The sequence below is a fragment of the Anomalospiza imberbis genome, chromosome 1 (genome assembly GCF_031753505.1).
Source record: "Anomalospiza imberbis isolate Cuckoo-Finch-1a 21T00152 chromosome 1, ASM3175350v1, whole genome shotgun sequence".
NCBI lineage: Eukaryota > Metazoa > Chordata > Aves > Passeriformes > Viduidae > Anomalospiza > Anomalospiza imberbis.
The window spans coordinates 31,439,241-31,455,113 of NC_089681.1; the positions used below are offsets into that span (position 1 = coordinate 31,439,241).

The window sequence follows — 15,873 nt, forward strand, 5'->3', positions numbered from 1 at the left end:
CATTGTTATATTATTAGTTAACTAATAAAATAGTGCTATGTAGTCAGGTACTTAAAACATAATTTAATGCAGAAAGGTAACAAGACAACATTCTGTCGTGGTTTGACATGGAAGTGATTTTTTTTTTTCAGGAAGTTGGGTCAAACCAATCAGTGGTCAAGTTTGGATATTGGCACCTGAAGTGACCACTGAAGATAGGGATACGCCTCTGAGAACACAGGGGGTTAAAAGCAAGAACTCCCAAGAGCTCGCTCTCTTTGGTTCCGGTCAAGGTGCTGTACAGACCTCCCCTGCCCAGCCATGGGGCTGGGTGGGGGAGGGGGAGCCATGAGGCCTGGTCGCGGTGAGCCGAGGGGTAGAAGGACTGGAACCGAGCCAGCTCCTGTGGACGGAAGGGTGGAAAGAAGCGGAGATGTCTTTGTCATTCCCCCCCCCAGAGGGAAGAGACAGAGAGTCCGGACGGCACCTGTAACTTTGCCGGCGCGGAGGAGAAGGAGGGGGGGGGAAGGCGCCCAGCCTTGGCCTTGGGAATCGGCTGCTGGGCAGAGATATCAGCCGTCCAGGGAGTCTGAGCTTTTAACCCTTTCCTGAGAAATGAAGGCTTTGTAAAATATTACTCCTCCTTGATTTGAAGTAGCAGAGAGACAGTCTGGGATCCGAGATGATAGAAGAAGAAATTCTCGAGTCGGAAGGAGATGATGGAGTGGCTTGTGGCTGGACTTCTCTTGTTAGCCATAGACTGAACCAAATTCTCCTAACAGAAGCTGCACTTAGGGTGGTGCGTTGGTGTGCCAGGAGACCTGTTTCAGTGATTACCAGCAGAGGAGTAGAGAGAAGGTGTGGAGAAGCCCTCTATCTTCAAGGAAGAAGAAGAGGAAAAGAAGACCTCTGTTCTTGGACCCTCAGCCCCAAGGGAAAATGGGGGGGACTGTAGTCCCAAAATGAGAAACTGAACTGTTGTCTCTTTTGGTCCATGGCAAAGCATCCTTAAAGGAGCCCTGTGAGCAGTCTGTCCATGCACGGTGGTGAGAGCACTGTGACATGGAAAGGAGAGTGTCACCATGGCAGATTTTCTCTGAGTGGTTGCCATGTGTGGCATGGAAACACAAGGGTGGCAATTGTGTTTCCTGGGGGGTCTGTGGCACAGGAGAGACTCCTGTCTCCCTTGAAAGACTGAGTATTCGAATATCTGAAGGGTGGCAACTTGATCAAGATCCTGGGTGGTGTCTCACTGTTGAGTTTGTTTAGAAATTAGGTGGGAGGAGGAGGGGTGTTTTAGAAAGTCTTCATCCAGGATTTAGTGTTTGTAGTTTTTTCTAGTAGTAGTAGTTTAATAAAGTTCTTTCTTTGTTACTAAGATGGGCCTGCTCTGCTCTGTTCCTGATCACATCTCACAGCAATTATTTTAAAAAGTATATTTTCATGGGGGCGCTGGCATCGCACCAGTGTCAAACCATGACACATTCAGACTGGCAGACTAAGCTCCTCCTTTCTCAGCTGATCTATGGTAATTTGTGTAAGCTCTAACATGTCATTGATTCACTGCCATTAAAACCAAAAGCCAAATTGTTATCAAAATTCAAGTTGGGTACAGCTGAAAAATCCGAACATTTGCTACATTTTTGTGAAAATTATCTAAATCAAATTAGAGAGTTCCATCACAATGTGCAAATGTTGGAATAAGCCACTACCAAAATCCTATGTGAAACATACCTGTGTATTTCTTACAGAGAAAATAACCATAGTTTTATGTTATTTACTCAAATGGATTGTCTTGCCTCTGTCATAAATAATAAATTATGCCTTCTGCCTCTTAAAAAAACATAATAGGAACTGTATTAGGAAATATTTTAGAAACACATTATTTAAATACATATTTTGAGTTTTGGCTACTTAATTTTACCAGAACAGTTTCAGTGGCCAAGGACACATAGATTTCTACAGCTTCAAGGTGATTTTTTTTCCTGTGATATATTGTCTTTTTAAATTTCTCACAATATTGCAGAACAACTTAAAAATATAAACATTGGCTGATGAGTAACTTCAGGGTAAATTTTGTGAGTTTTATGCTAAGGGTAAATATTTAACATCTATGTTTTTGTTATAAGAATGTCATCTCTTAAGGTTATTTAATTGATCTTGACTTATTAGTGTTTTCCTCTAAACTATTCTTTCTTGCTTATGCTTTAAACTTTTTTTAAACTGCTCACACTTTCCCTTAGCTCAAAAAAAAAAAAAAAAAAAAAAAAAGATATAGAAAAATTGGGTTAGTTGGAAAATATGATTCCTCCACTGGTGTTTTCATATTGACAGAACCTGTAAAAAACAAAGCAATCTCTAAGGTTTAGAATGGTGTATGAAGTCTGTCAAAAGCTAGGAAATTTTAAGTTCCAATTTCATACCACTGCTATGGCAGGATGTAGTCTTTTCTACTGAAACAGAATTCAATTTATAATTCTTGACAATAATACCTTCATTACACTGCTTTCTTGCAACTGTAGATGTGAATGCTTAACTTCAAATACATTCTTCTGGTCTCCCAGAAAGTAATGGAACTATTCACTTGTTTAAGTGCCTGTGTGTTTACAGGGATGAAGCCTAAATTTTCACACAAGACCTCCTTCTGTATAGATAAAAGGCATAGTAGAATACACAATAAAATTGAATGAAAGCATGAAGTTGTTTCAAAGTCAATCACAAAGTCTTTAAGAAGCATATTCAGATGCATCGAGGAGACAATGTTCTAATACATTGAATCTTCTCATTCTATGGCCATCAGGCAGCAATCTACATTTTCTCCTACAACTACCTACTATCCTCATACTTCAAGAAGTTAGACTAGAAAATCTACTGATATGTTTACCCATGAAAAATAAACAAACAAACCCCACAAGCCTTCCTTCAACCAAGAAAGTAAAAACATATTCATTCTAGTGACAGAAGGGCATAAGCTTCAGTTCATGTAATTGCATGGGGGTGCACATGAAGACCTTGTAGGTGCCTGGCTTATAGCATCCCCAAGACATTTTGATAATGTAACTGGGACTAGTGCTGTGCATTCCAAAAGCAAAATAAATTACTCTTTGTTAGTTGTTTTCATGACTACCAGGACCATTTCTAGTGGGGGTGTTTTTTTCTACTCAGAGAAAGTATGAATTGCATTAGAGACTTTAAAATTAATCTCAATTTCCCTTCAATTTGGGGACAGAATTTTAACAAGTTGCTTCCAGGAACCCTTGAGAGCTTCCCTCAGCATCTGATTCTGTTAAAAACTTAGCTATATCCCTGCAAGTACTATGGAATTTAAAATACAGTTATAAGCATTTTAAAATTGGTTTTGGTATGTCACCACTATTAAAATTTCTATTAGTTTTTTATTATATGTAATTCCCCTGTAGCACCATGGAGTTGCCTAATAACAAATTTACTCTTCTCTATTATAGATTGTATGGGGTAAAGTTGAGAATGGTAATGTAATATAAAACTCTGTTCAGTTTGTTACAACTTTCTCAAAAGTTTTTTTATTTGTTGCTGTTGTTGGTTTTGCTTAAATTTTCACAATTACCATACTTTGTAGATGAGTTTTTGTTAACCATCTTCACTGTAATGTTGTGGATAACAGACCCTTGTGAAAGTTGCAGCTTTCGGGAAGTTCTCATTCAGGTTCAAAACATAAAGTGTTTTAGCACAGTACGTAAATTCTTCCTCTCCAAGTCCACTCCCTTTCATGACTTTCAGGTAAAACATGGCTTCTTTCAAGCTCCAAACAGACCATAAATTCCTTAGTTTAGTCTCCTACACCAGAGAATTTCCATTAGGGTTTTTTTCAGTTTTTATTTCAGAGGGAAATGAGGCAGATGATCTGTGTCAGGGGAAATTTGTTGTAGATAGCAGTATGTTTGGGATGTTCTGTAAAAGTCTACAGAGATCTCATGTTCTTCATTTTAGAGGTTTACTATCTGAATAGTTAAGTATTTCTCTTTTTTGCTCAGACTAGTGTAAAAACCAATTTACACAGAACAATTTTTTTAGTTATGAAAAATATTTTGTGCTTTGTTTCAGGTTAGTACAAGAACAGCACTCATGTTTAGTTTATGAAGGCTGAATTATTGTAGCAACTCCTTCATGTTTCTTTATAATATTAACAAATACAAAGGATTCTACTGAGGAAAGGCTATCATGCTGGCTGTGGTGAGGATAAATTTGGTTAGTGGGAAAAAAAGGTCTACAGTATAAATTGGCTCATAATTAGAATAGAAAAATACTCAAGGAAAAGACACTGTAGGGACAAGAGTGATATACTGACCAGAGACTTTTGATGAATGTTTAAAATCTTGTAAAAGAAAAGAAAAGTCATTGTTATGCTGGAAAATAAAATGCAGGTTTATGATGTTGGCATAATAATCTACCCATGGGTAAAAGAATTTCAGTTGCTAGTAAACTGGAAAGTTGAGGCAAAAAAAAAGATTTCCAATGCTCACAGGTTTCTGTGTCATTAAAAATACAATATTTGTAAAGCAGATATAAAATATTTGGTATGTGAGTGGATCAAAAAGGAGCTAACAGAGCAATTATAGCAGGACTGGAGGATTTGAAGGAGGAAGACAGTGTTCTTGCTAAAGCTTGGAAATAAAAAACAAAGAGGAAGTCAAGTGTGAGGGAAATCAGATACTATTTTTTCCTGGTCTCTCGCCAAACACCCCATTGAAGAGGCAGAACTTTATTCCAGTAAAGAAAGTTTTCTTGCCAAAAATGTGGAGGTGGCTACTTTGCTCTCAGCCAAGCTGAGAATGAATTATGAAAACAAAACTTACATCTACTGGGACCTTCAGTCATCTGTTACAACATGTTGAAAGTGACTTAATTCAGGAAGATCTGGATTCTAGCTCAGGCTCAGAGGGAACTTGAGGGCTTTATGGCTTCCTTTTTTTTCTATCAAGTTTTATAGCCCATATTTGTAGTAAAATAATGTTGTTTGAAGTTTGTATGTTTCATGGGAGTGGTGCCTTGAAGAAGTTATTTCAGATAAATGGCACCAGATGGAGTGTTTAGTTTGTGACAGGATTCCACTGTTTAGCTTGAAATTATGGTATCAACAGCTATTCTAATGGCATATATTCTTGCTCTGCCCCTTGGAAAAATGGGATAAAATGCATCTTGAATCAATTTGGGGAGGGAAAAAAGCTATGGTTAGATAATAATGTAGAGGATTTTCTTTACTATGAGGTTTCATAACTTCATATCAGAGTATGAATTAATTTTCAGTTCAGAAGTATGTCTTGGTTCCCTTTGGATTATATGAAAATCTCCAGATACCTACTTAGGACAGAATAAATCTTCAATAAATCTCAAATCTTAACAATTAATATTTAGTATGAAAGTAAAAATGTTTCTGTACAAATATTGAGAGTCAGCACTTAATTTTAATTTTTATTTTTTAAATTTGCCACCTTTCTTTATGCTGGCATCATCTATATTTTATATCCTCCACTTTGTAGCAAAAATATCCCAAAGACAGGAAGAAGCTTATCAGTATTAAGTTGCAGGACAATGAGATTGCTACTAATTGTGATACTGACTTTTAACAACTCATTTTCCAAAAGTAATGGGTGAGAGAGGGAAGGCAATAAAAATTACCAGCCATAGAACAGAAATGAAAAATGTGTCACAAATTATTTTAGGAGTGAGAGGTCTTTCTGTATAAGGGGGCAGCCCTTCAGAAACAGAAAGCACAGCTATAAAAATTTCAGTGTAAGTGATTTTATCTTCCTTGAAGGAGACTGGGCTCCCCAGCCCACAGACTTTTGTAGTGGTAAAGACTCTAAAGTGGCAAGATAAACATGTGGGAGATTTTATCTTCCCTAGGAAAAAAAAAAAAAACAAAGAATCTGAGGACTTCTAGTAATAAGGAAGACTTTGAAAAGGAGATGTAAATCAGATTTCTTGTTTTGGGTGCATTAGTCAATACACTTTCTAAATACTTGTACTGTCTAGTATTAGAGAGGTTGTACTATAAATAAAAGGGGGAGGAAGAATGACAAAACAAACAAAAAAAGAGAAATATTTAAATCTGTCAAATTATCTCCAGTGGTTAATATAAAAGCAAACCCAGTCACAGGTCGTTGAGACATCACGGTGTATGCACAGGTAAAAAGAGGAAAAGTGGATGGGAAGGTTTGAGACATCTTGTGTCCTGCTTCTGGCCAGGACAGGATTCACTTTGTCAGTAGCCAGGAGGGGCATGGCTAGGACAAGGAGTTAGTTTTATACCACCTCAGGGTATGGGCAAGGGGCAGGAGGGGAAGGAGCCCCTCTGGTCAGGTAGTGTGGAGGGGGTACTCAGATGTTGCTGGGCTCTGCATGGTGAACACTCCTGTGTGAACTGTTCCCTTCTCTTGTACAATGTGTGATTAGTATTGTCACTGTTACTTTTTGTTTCTTTTTTCATTGTTTCCAGTAAACTCTTCTTATCTTAACCTGTGATCTTTACCTGTTGTGCCTCCAGTTCTCCCCTCCAGCCCGCTGCAGGGAGGAGGGGGAAGTGGGATGGAATGGGGAAGTGAGCGAGTGATGCATGGTTTGGAGTATTTCAATGGGAGCATTAAACTGTGGAACACCATTCCTGTACCATAACATCTCATCATTTATTTTAGAATCTAGGAGAGTTAGATCATAGAACACTTTAGTTCAGCTGGCCAGAGCATGGGGCTAATAACACCAAGGCTGTGGGTTCAATCCCTGTGTGGTCCATTCACTTGAGAGTTGGACTTGATGATCCTCGTGGATCCCTTCCAACTCAGAATAATCTGTGAATCTCAAGTATGGGTCCATGCAGTACAAGGATTTAGCTTCTCAGACACTTCAGAAATCTTTCAGTCCTAGCTGTCTCCAGGTAGGGTGTCTAAATCACTTCTAAAATTGAGAGAAGGCACTCAGATATTCCTCAAAATTTTGCTCCAAGTCAATCACATCTTTTAAAAACAAAAGGAATATCTTGATTTGTAACCAGAAACACTTTGAGACCAAGAGGAAATTCTGGAATACTCACATACTCCCTGAAAGTAGAACTCTTCTGCAAGAAAATCACAGACTCTTGCCAGAGCTCCATTCAGATTTCCAGCTAATTTGAGGTGTGGCACACTGCAGAAAGTATAATTTATAGGACTCTCTTCATACGTTTTAAATATATAGCAAAATTGTATGAACTGTCAACTCATGCCATCCTTTTCAGGAACAGAGATATTAAAGAGACATTGTAATGTATATATATTTTTTTTCAACAAATGGTTTGAAAGATATCCATTACCATTAACTGCTTATTCATAACTTTCTCAAACAGGTATTAATTTTTATACCTTCATTAGCTGAAAAGAAAAAAATAACAACACTGTCTATGAAAACTGGAATGAACTAATGCTGTTGAGAACTTAAAAGAAAAATATTTAACTTTATGAAGGAATTTCTACTGCTATAGTCTCTTTGAAAAATGACAGATAAATAATCACAGTCATGACAAGAATATAGAGATCAAGACATTTCTAATTTCCCCTACCTCAAATCTAACAGTTTTAGTGTTCTGTAAAGACCAAGGCCCATCTGTAGTTTTTGGACTAGTTCTCCACACTCATCTGTAAAAACCCAACCAAAAAATTCAACCAACAGCAAAACAAACAAACAAAACTACAAACAAACCCACAACAAAACAAAAACAAACACACATAAAAACAAACAAAAACACCCAAAGCCCAAACAAACGATAAAAACAAAACCCACAAAACAAAAACCTGAAACAAACCAAACAAAAAAACCATACCGAAGCCAAAATTAACAAACCCTGTCTAAAAAGCAAGCTGATAAAAATCTGTGATCAATTGACAAAGAAACCCCTTGGTTTCAATAATCACATTTAGGTAGCAATAATTTTCATTTTAAAGATATTTGATTCATTTGCTGCTTCTTTTTCTAGTAAGCATTTTTTTTAAGAGCTAGGTGTTTATAAAGCATAGCAGAATCCTTCTTCATTGAAATGTTATGGCAAAGGATCTCTGTGGATATGATGATTAAACAGTTGAGCAAATACCCACTCTCGAATCGGTGATCGACTGAAGTGTTTATTGTCCTGATCACCTTTCACACCATGAGTTGTGTGACATTTTTTTGTCTCTGCCATGCCCAGGTGTGGACACCAGTTACTCTTCAGCTCATGCATGCTCAGGCAGTTTTCCCTTTCAGTCACAGTCATAGAGCAATTGTTTGAAATGCCTAGTGAGCAATAAATCAGTAGCAACCCACACTCCACATCTGGAAGATGTGGATATCAATAATCCTTTCAGTTATTCTAGAAGAGAAGGGTTCTACTTTTCTTAAGAGTTATCTGCATGAGAATATTATACTTGCGTACAGAGCTTTGTTTTTAAATGTTATTGTGACTTTTGCCACTATTTATTCTGGTTTTTATTTATTTAATTTTCACAATCCTCTCATAGCCTAACCTTTTGGTTAGATCTGTGTTCATGTGTCCTGCAGTGTTTTCATCTCTCTGTATCCTTGAAATCTTTGTGAAATATCTGAATTTAAATTTGAGAAATGATTTTTTTCATTTTTTGGTGCTGTAATGAAGACCTCAGTGAAGTTCTTTACTGCCAAATACAGTACATGTTTTATTAGCTCTTATGCAACAATAGTTCATACAAAAATGTATATATTTCTATATAAATATATATATATCAGGCATATAAATGAAAACAGTGGAAGTGGAACAAATAACACTGCTTACTCTTTACTATTTCATCCTTTAATAGCTCAGCTGTTTTCTCTTATTTCTTATAAGTAATCACCTTTCCCATCTGAAACAAATTAACTCCTGGGGAGGATGTGTTCTGAGAGCTTTCATATGGTCCTTGTTACCAGGGTAACTACTTCTTTTGTCAGTATGTGTTCTGAAGCTCACGGACAGTGTAGATTGCTTTGTAACATCAGATGACAAGAGACAGCAAGGGCCAACTAGTTTGCATGTGGTTTCTGAGCAAAAAAAATAATTAGAGACTGTCACAACACTGGCCAACATTACTTATCCTGGACAGCTCTTCAAAACAGAGGTGTGCAAAATAGTGTGGTTTATCTATGTATTCAGCTTCCTGCAGGTTGATGAAACAAATATTGTCCTGGGGGCAGGTGGGTGGGAGATGCAGTGCCAAGCATCTGTGGTTCTGGGGAGTCCTCTGCTGGGGACAGAGTGTTGGGGGACTGCTGGACACTGTGGGGCTCAGGTTTAAGAGTTCTGGAATAAGCTGCCAGAGGAAACCACTTCCCCTTCAGCAGGTTCTTCCTGGGTAGGTGTATTTCATTTTGAAAGTGGTTTGTAACACTTATTTTGTTTTTGTCACTACACTGTGTGTAATTTTCCAAATTATTAAGCCTAAGGCTTCCAATTTCTAATGGAATATAGTACCCGAGAGCATTTCTTTCTGATGAAAAATGTAAGGGTTTTTAAAAGATGTTTTATTTTCAGAAAAAAATCCCAACAGGTACAGTGGGGAAGAAAAGCAAGGCAATTCATGATAGTTACTGTTGTTTCAGAAGCTTCTCTGTTTTACATTTTTAATCTGTAATGAGATCAATACACACATTGGATTGTGGAAGGTACTGGATTTAAAGTGACTAGCAAACAGGATACAGAGTTGAGCCAATAATGAGAAATATTAGTGCCATTAACGGCTTCTGAGATCTCAGCAAGGCTTCTGATTTAAAAAAGTCTGTTAATAAAAAGACTCAGGGTATGTATTATGTCTTTACCAGTCTGCTTTTTTAACTGTGTTACTATGTCAAGCATTTTATCCACAGAAGCTGGTTTGTTTTAGAAGTGAAGAAATGATAGATTAATGAAGCTAGAGTATTTGTTTTGTAGGGGATTTTTTAGGAAAGAAAATAAAAAAGGAAATCAGGAAAAAAATGATCTGGGTAATCCATTTTCATTCTTTGGAAGATTTAAATAATAAAACCAGAAACACTGGCTGCAGAAGTGGAAATACCAGTTTAGCTTTAATCATAATCATTCCACCATTGTTACAATAGTCCTGACAAGTTGGAGTTCAGTCTTATTTGAAAGCCATGCCTGAATATAACTGAAGTTTCAGTCAGCAACACTTAGCCATGAATATTGGTTATGAGAACAGATCACAGAAAATGTAGCATATTGACAACAGACATCAAACAGACTGCTTTGGAAAGCATCTGTGCAATTAATGTGAGCAGATCACCAAGTAATGGCTATTCAACAAGCTGAATACAGTCCAGAGGGATAAATCATAGACAGCAAGCTGAGTGAAATAACTGAGATCATAGAAATGGCAGAACCAGTGATTATAAAAACCACTGCTTTTAATTACATGACACCAGATGCATTAAATACTACCAGGAAGGCGAGGTACCTAAACCAGAAGCATACAGCCTAAACAGAGTTTTTATGCATATGATGAGAGTTAGTCAAAGAAAGCCAGCACAGCTGGATGACAAATTTATTAATGTATTTGGTATAATGGGGCATAAAATATTTTCTTGGGATTGCTTATGAGCAATACAAACACTTTTCTATATGATGTTTATGTTTTCTCCAAGGTATGTTCAATGGGCCTGGTGCAGCAAAAAATACGGATGTGTTCTTACATCTCAAAACTATATGCACAAGAAGTTTTAGATAAACCCTCATTTGTATCTGCTTCCAGGGGGACATAAAAAATGCTTCCTTTTTTGTGAAAACAGAAATTATTTCACTTTCTGGTAAAAAAACAGACATGTGACAAAATACCAAACCCCTTCCTTTTGAGACACTGGGCAAAAATCTGAAGTAAACAGGTCTAAAGCATATGAGAAGCTCAGGTGAGCTTTTCCTTGGATTCTGCAAAATCTGTGTTTTCAGGTTGGGTTTGTAGCTAGCAGGTCCTGCAGGAGTTCTGCAAAAGCAGAACATTTAGACCCTGAGGGAAGAGAGGAAGCTCTTCCCAATCTCTTTTAACAGTGGTTTCCCTTGTCAATTAAAATGATGCCAGCTACTGTCAGCTAGGAGTCTGTCAAGCCCTTAGTGTAAGATGCCTGAAGGGAGGATGCAGATTAAAGCAGTGTAAGAAAAACAGATGTTAAAGCATGAACTAGAGATGTTCTGAAATTCAAAGAGGTTGTTCTGCCTTAATGTGCTTAATTACAGAATTCCTTGTTGCTGTCATTAAAATTGAACCCTGCTGTTAGCTCATTCATCTATGCTCCAATTTCCATTAAAAAATTTCAGTTCTCTTAGGGGTGGTAGGACCACCTAGATTTGCCAATCCCTGAGATGTTACATCAATAGGGGAAAAATATTCTCTTTTTAATTCTGAACTATTCAGTGATCAATGTAAAAAGGAAGTCCAGTGCTTAAATTCCAGGACTAGGGATTAGATGATCTAGATTTTATTACATTAGATAGATCTGTGATGAAAAACCAGCTCCTTTGAAAACCTTGAAAGTCTGGCTATTAACTTCAAAAGACCCACGATTTCTCCCTTGCTGTTAAAGTTGGAGTTAGTAATTCAGGTCAGCCTTTTCAAAAGGCCTCAGAACTACAGATCTTACAAGAACACAGAGCATCCCAAATATGAAGCATCCAGCACTAGTGAACTTCTTTATGCAAATTCTGTACCCATTTTTTTGTACTCTCATCATATGCAGAAAATAAGAGAAATTATTTTTGGTTTTACTGAGAAGTTTTACTTACTGATATTGGATCATTAATCAGTGAAAATAATAATTATAAAAAAATTCAAATAAAATATATTATAAACTCCACGTGATTAATCTTCTTGTGCTTCTTCTCTTCCTGAGTAAGGTCAAAACTGTATTTTCAGTTTTCTACATAAACTTCCAGTTTTCAAGTTGCATTCAGATATAAAATGAAAAAGGAGAGCAATTTGTTGAAATCATTCTCTCTAACATATATTTGAAAACTACACTGAAGAAATCCTTTCCATAAAATTGAAACTGGTTTAATTTCTAGGAAATTTAAAAAAGAAACCCACAATTTTTTTGTTCTGAATCTTGTTAAAACAAGAGGTTTCCACATTTTTTCTGAAAATATTTTATATATTTACAATCATAAGAATCCTTTAGGTTGGAAAAGACCTCCAAGACCATCAAGTCCCACCATTAAACCAACATTAATAAATGTACTCTAAACCATGTCCCTGAGTGCCACATCTACATGCCTTTCAAACACCTCCAGGGATGGTGACTTCGCCACTTCCCTGGGTAGCCTGTTCCAAAGCTTGGCAAAAGCTTCTTCTTTCCATGAAGAAATTTTTCCTGATGTAAAATCCGAACCTTCCATAGTCTTCCCTGAGCCTTCTTTTCTCCAAACTTAACAACCCTATCTCTCTCAGCTGTTCTTCATAAGACTTGTGCTCCAGACCCTTCACCAGTTCTATTGCCCTTCTCTGTCTCTCTTGTCCTGAGGGGCCCAGAACTGAACACAGAGGTGTGGCCTCACCCGTGCTGAGTACAGGGGGACAATCCCTGCCCTGGTCCTGCTGGCCACACCATTACTGATACCGGCCAGGATGCCATTGGACTTCTTGGCCACCTGGGCACTTCTGGCTCATGTTCAGCTGCTGTTGCAGCATCCCCAAGTCCTTTTCCTCTGGGCAGCTTTGCAGCCACTCTGCCCCCAGCCTGTAGCGCTGCCTGCGGTTGTGGGGACACAAGGGCAGGACCCAGCACTTTGTTTTGTTGAACCTCATACAGCTGGTCTGAGCCCATTGATTCAGCCTGTTCAGATCCCTCTGCAGAGCCTTCCTGCTCTCCAGCAGATCAGACCAGCCTGGTGTCATCTACAAACTGGATATGGGTGTCATTGATCCCCTCATCCAGATCATTGATAAAGATGTTAAACAGGACTGGCCCCAGAAATGAGCCCTCAGAAACACCACTAGCGATTGGCTGCCAAAGGGCTGTATACAACCAAGCAGCATATCCAGATAGAATAACCTTAGCTACTTTGAGTCATAAGAAAAATAAAGGAAAATCAAGAACAGTATAACCCTAATATTGCAAATTTCCAGAAAACACTCAGGATTTATTTTTGCTGCGTAAATATTTCAATTAAATATAGACATGAAAATGTCAAACTTGCTCCTCCAGGAAGCCAAGGAACAATCTGAGTTTCCTTTTCAGGTTTTGAATAAAGTTATGTAAAGATGTCTTCAACTGTGGTTAAGGATGGGAAAGAGGAACACCCATTCCTGTGGAGTTACTCTATGGAAGAAGACTGGAGCTCCTGAAGGCACTTGGATGGACTTCTACATGCCAGAAGTTATGAGTCGTGTCTGAGACACAGTGAACCTGAAGAGACTGGAGAAAAATGCTGCTAGAGCCACAGAACCACAAGTATTTGTGTCCATATAATATAAATATCAGTATAAAAATCCTGATTCCAAAAATCAGCATTATATCATTGTCTAAGAACTGCATTATCATAATGTGCTTTTTCATAGAACAACCTCAATAATTTTATCTAGAATTTTATTTGAATTCTAAACTTTTTATTTGACTTCTTAAACTTTTTATAGTCCCTCCTAGGACATTCACTAAAATATTATGAACAGTCTTTACTCTTACTGAATAGTGCTTTACTGTTCTCCAGATTTATTCTGATTAAGTACAAAGGCTACATGGTGTCACATTTAAAGAAATTTGGTGTTTTTATTAAGGAATTCTGACCTAGTCTTAAAGGGATGACATTCATTGTAACATATTTTGAAAAAGTGATCAAGATTTCAAATGTTCTCTGTACTTAATATTGGGAGTAAGAACTAAATATTTCTGGAGATCATTTAGGAACCTCAGGGGAAGCAAAGCACTACATTTCATTTGTACCATGTGAGCCAATTACTTTTGAAAATCAGATTTTTTAGCATACTCTTCCTATATCAGAGTGAGCAGTACCTGTGACTGGGTATTGCAGACTATCTGTTTTGGTTAGCATTCCTACCAGCAAACCACATGCTAGGGTACAGCTGAGGAGTGAGAACAGTAAGATGAGTTAGTGAAGGAGTCAAAGCAGAATATCTTGAAAATTACCATATTCCAGTATATCTTGAAAATTCAGATATTATTAGAAACATATGAGGGACAGTTTCCACAACGTGTTGTCACAAAAAATTACAAATGCTGTTTCAGAAAGTGTTTTTGCAGTTATAGGAACCAAGTTACTGAAGGAAATTTCAGGCTGTTTATTTATTCTTTAGTTGAAGTATAACTTAAAATTATTTTGGCATGGACTATCTGAAGAAATATGACATTATTTGGATGGCAGTGCCCCTTGCACAATGGCCAGAGTGTTTTGCTGTGAGAAAAATACACAGAAAACAGCAGGAGTCAAACTGAGTACTGGTTATTGGCAGCTTGAGACAGATATTCAAAGAATTTATCAGGTAGCTTAAAGAAAATGGAAAGAGAACGAGGAATCTCCATACCATCAGAAATCTTTATTTTAACAGATCACTGAGTATCATTGCTAGACTATGTATTCCAATCCAATGCCTTCAGACTGAGCTCCAAGTCAATGGTAAAGAAGGGACAAAAGGGAAAGGTGATAAGCCTAAAATCCGTGGACATCCCCTTCAAAAACCCATCCCACCAAACCCAAAACCTTACAACTGTAGCTGACTCACAGCATATTTGGTTGAAATCAGAACAGACATGTACCCTATCTGCAGAACAGCTTCCAGATACGCCCTTCTGTCTGATGGTCTGATCAAAAAAAGTGTAACAGGATTTCCACTCTGCACAAGGGGATTTATTAGAAGAGGACCACAATAGATTTACAAATTTATGTTAGCTAGGAAAAAAAGTATTGGGTTGTTTGGAGCACTATACCAGTCTTCAGGACTGGTATTTTGCATGTGATGTAAAGGTACTTCCAGTAGTAAAATAGCTCAAGACCAAGTTATTACTCCAGGCATGACATTGGTCCATCTTTGTATCATTTCTGTACACCTCTGCACATCTCATAAAAATCTGAGTTGTTCTTCCTCAGTAGTTACAATGCTGAGTTTTTCAAGTGATCTCAGTGAACATTAGGTTGGTATGGTCCATGAAAAAAGCAATATATTTGCTTCTTTGGTGTTTCAGAAGATTCTGCAAAGGTTAGTCAAAAGAAGGCAGGAGAAGGAGAGTCACTCCATGCACTCCTAAAGACAACAATAACAAAAGAGAAATCATCAAATGAAACACATAGCTACTTTTAATTGTCCCTTCTCTGCTTAAGTGATGTCTGTAACATTTTCATTAACAATGCTGAATTTACATTGAAAAAAAAAAGGAACAGGAGAGCAGAATTTGTAAAATTGTGTGTTATTCAAACAGGTCATTTAGGTATAAGAATGTATTCTACAAATCTAGAAATTAATTCACAGATGTTATTAATATTGTTGAAACTGCTATAATATTGTGTACATATTTTCAGCATTGACAAACCAAAAGAAATATTTTCTTCACTTTTTTATCCCATCACAGCTCTCATGACTTTGCCCAAGTACAACATACAATAGAAGAAAGATTAGGAAGCATTCTTACTTTACATCAAAATCTTTCACCTTATATCCCATTATTTCTTACAAGATGTGGCCTGTTAGCTTAAAAATATATTCACTCTGATTTTTCTTTTATAATCTTCCAATAGTTAAAAATAATTTTTAATCACTTTTCTTGATAGAGGTAATTTTTCTCCCAAATTTATATTTTTGTTCTAAAACAAGCCACCCCCAAATTTTATATGCAATTTCATAACTTAAAAGTACGTCTGGAAGTAGTGAACTCTCAACATCTTAAACCACCAAATCTGCA

The 15,873-nt window shown here is 37.2% G+C and overlaps 1 long non-coding RNA gene across 1 annotated transcript; it reads right to left on the bottom strand.

Moving 5' to 3' along the window:
- Nucleotides 1-13,088: 13,088 nt before the first annotated feature.
- Nucleotides 13,089-15,192, bottom strand: LOC137477234 (uncharacterized). Its single transcript, XR_011000897.1, has 2 exons — nucleotides 14,502-15,192; nucleotides 13,089-13,377 (listed from the first exon to the last, which is right to left on the bottom strand). It is a non-coding gene; the product is annotated as an uncharacterized lncRNA (long non-coding RNA).
- Nucleotides 15,193-15,873: the final 681 nt, after the last annotated feature.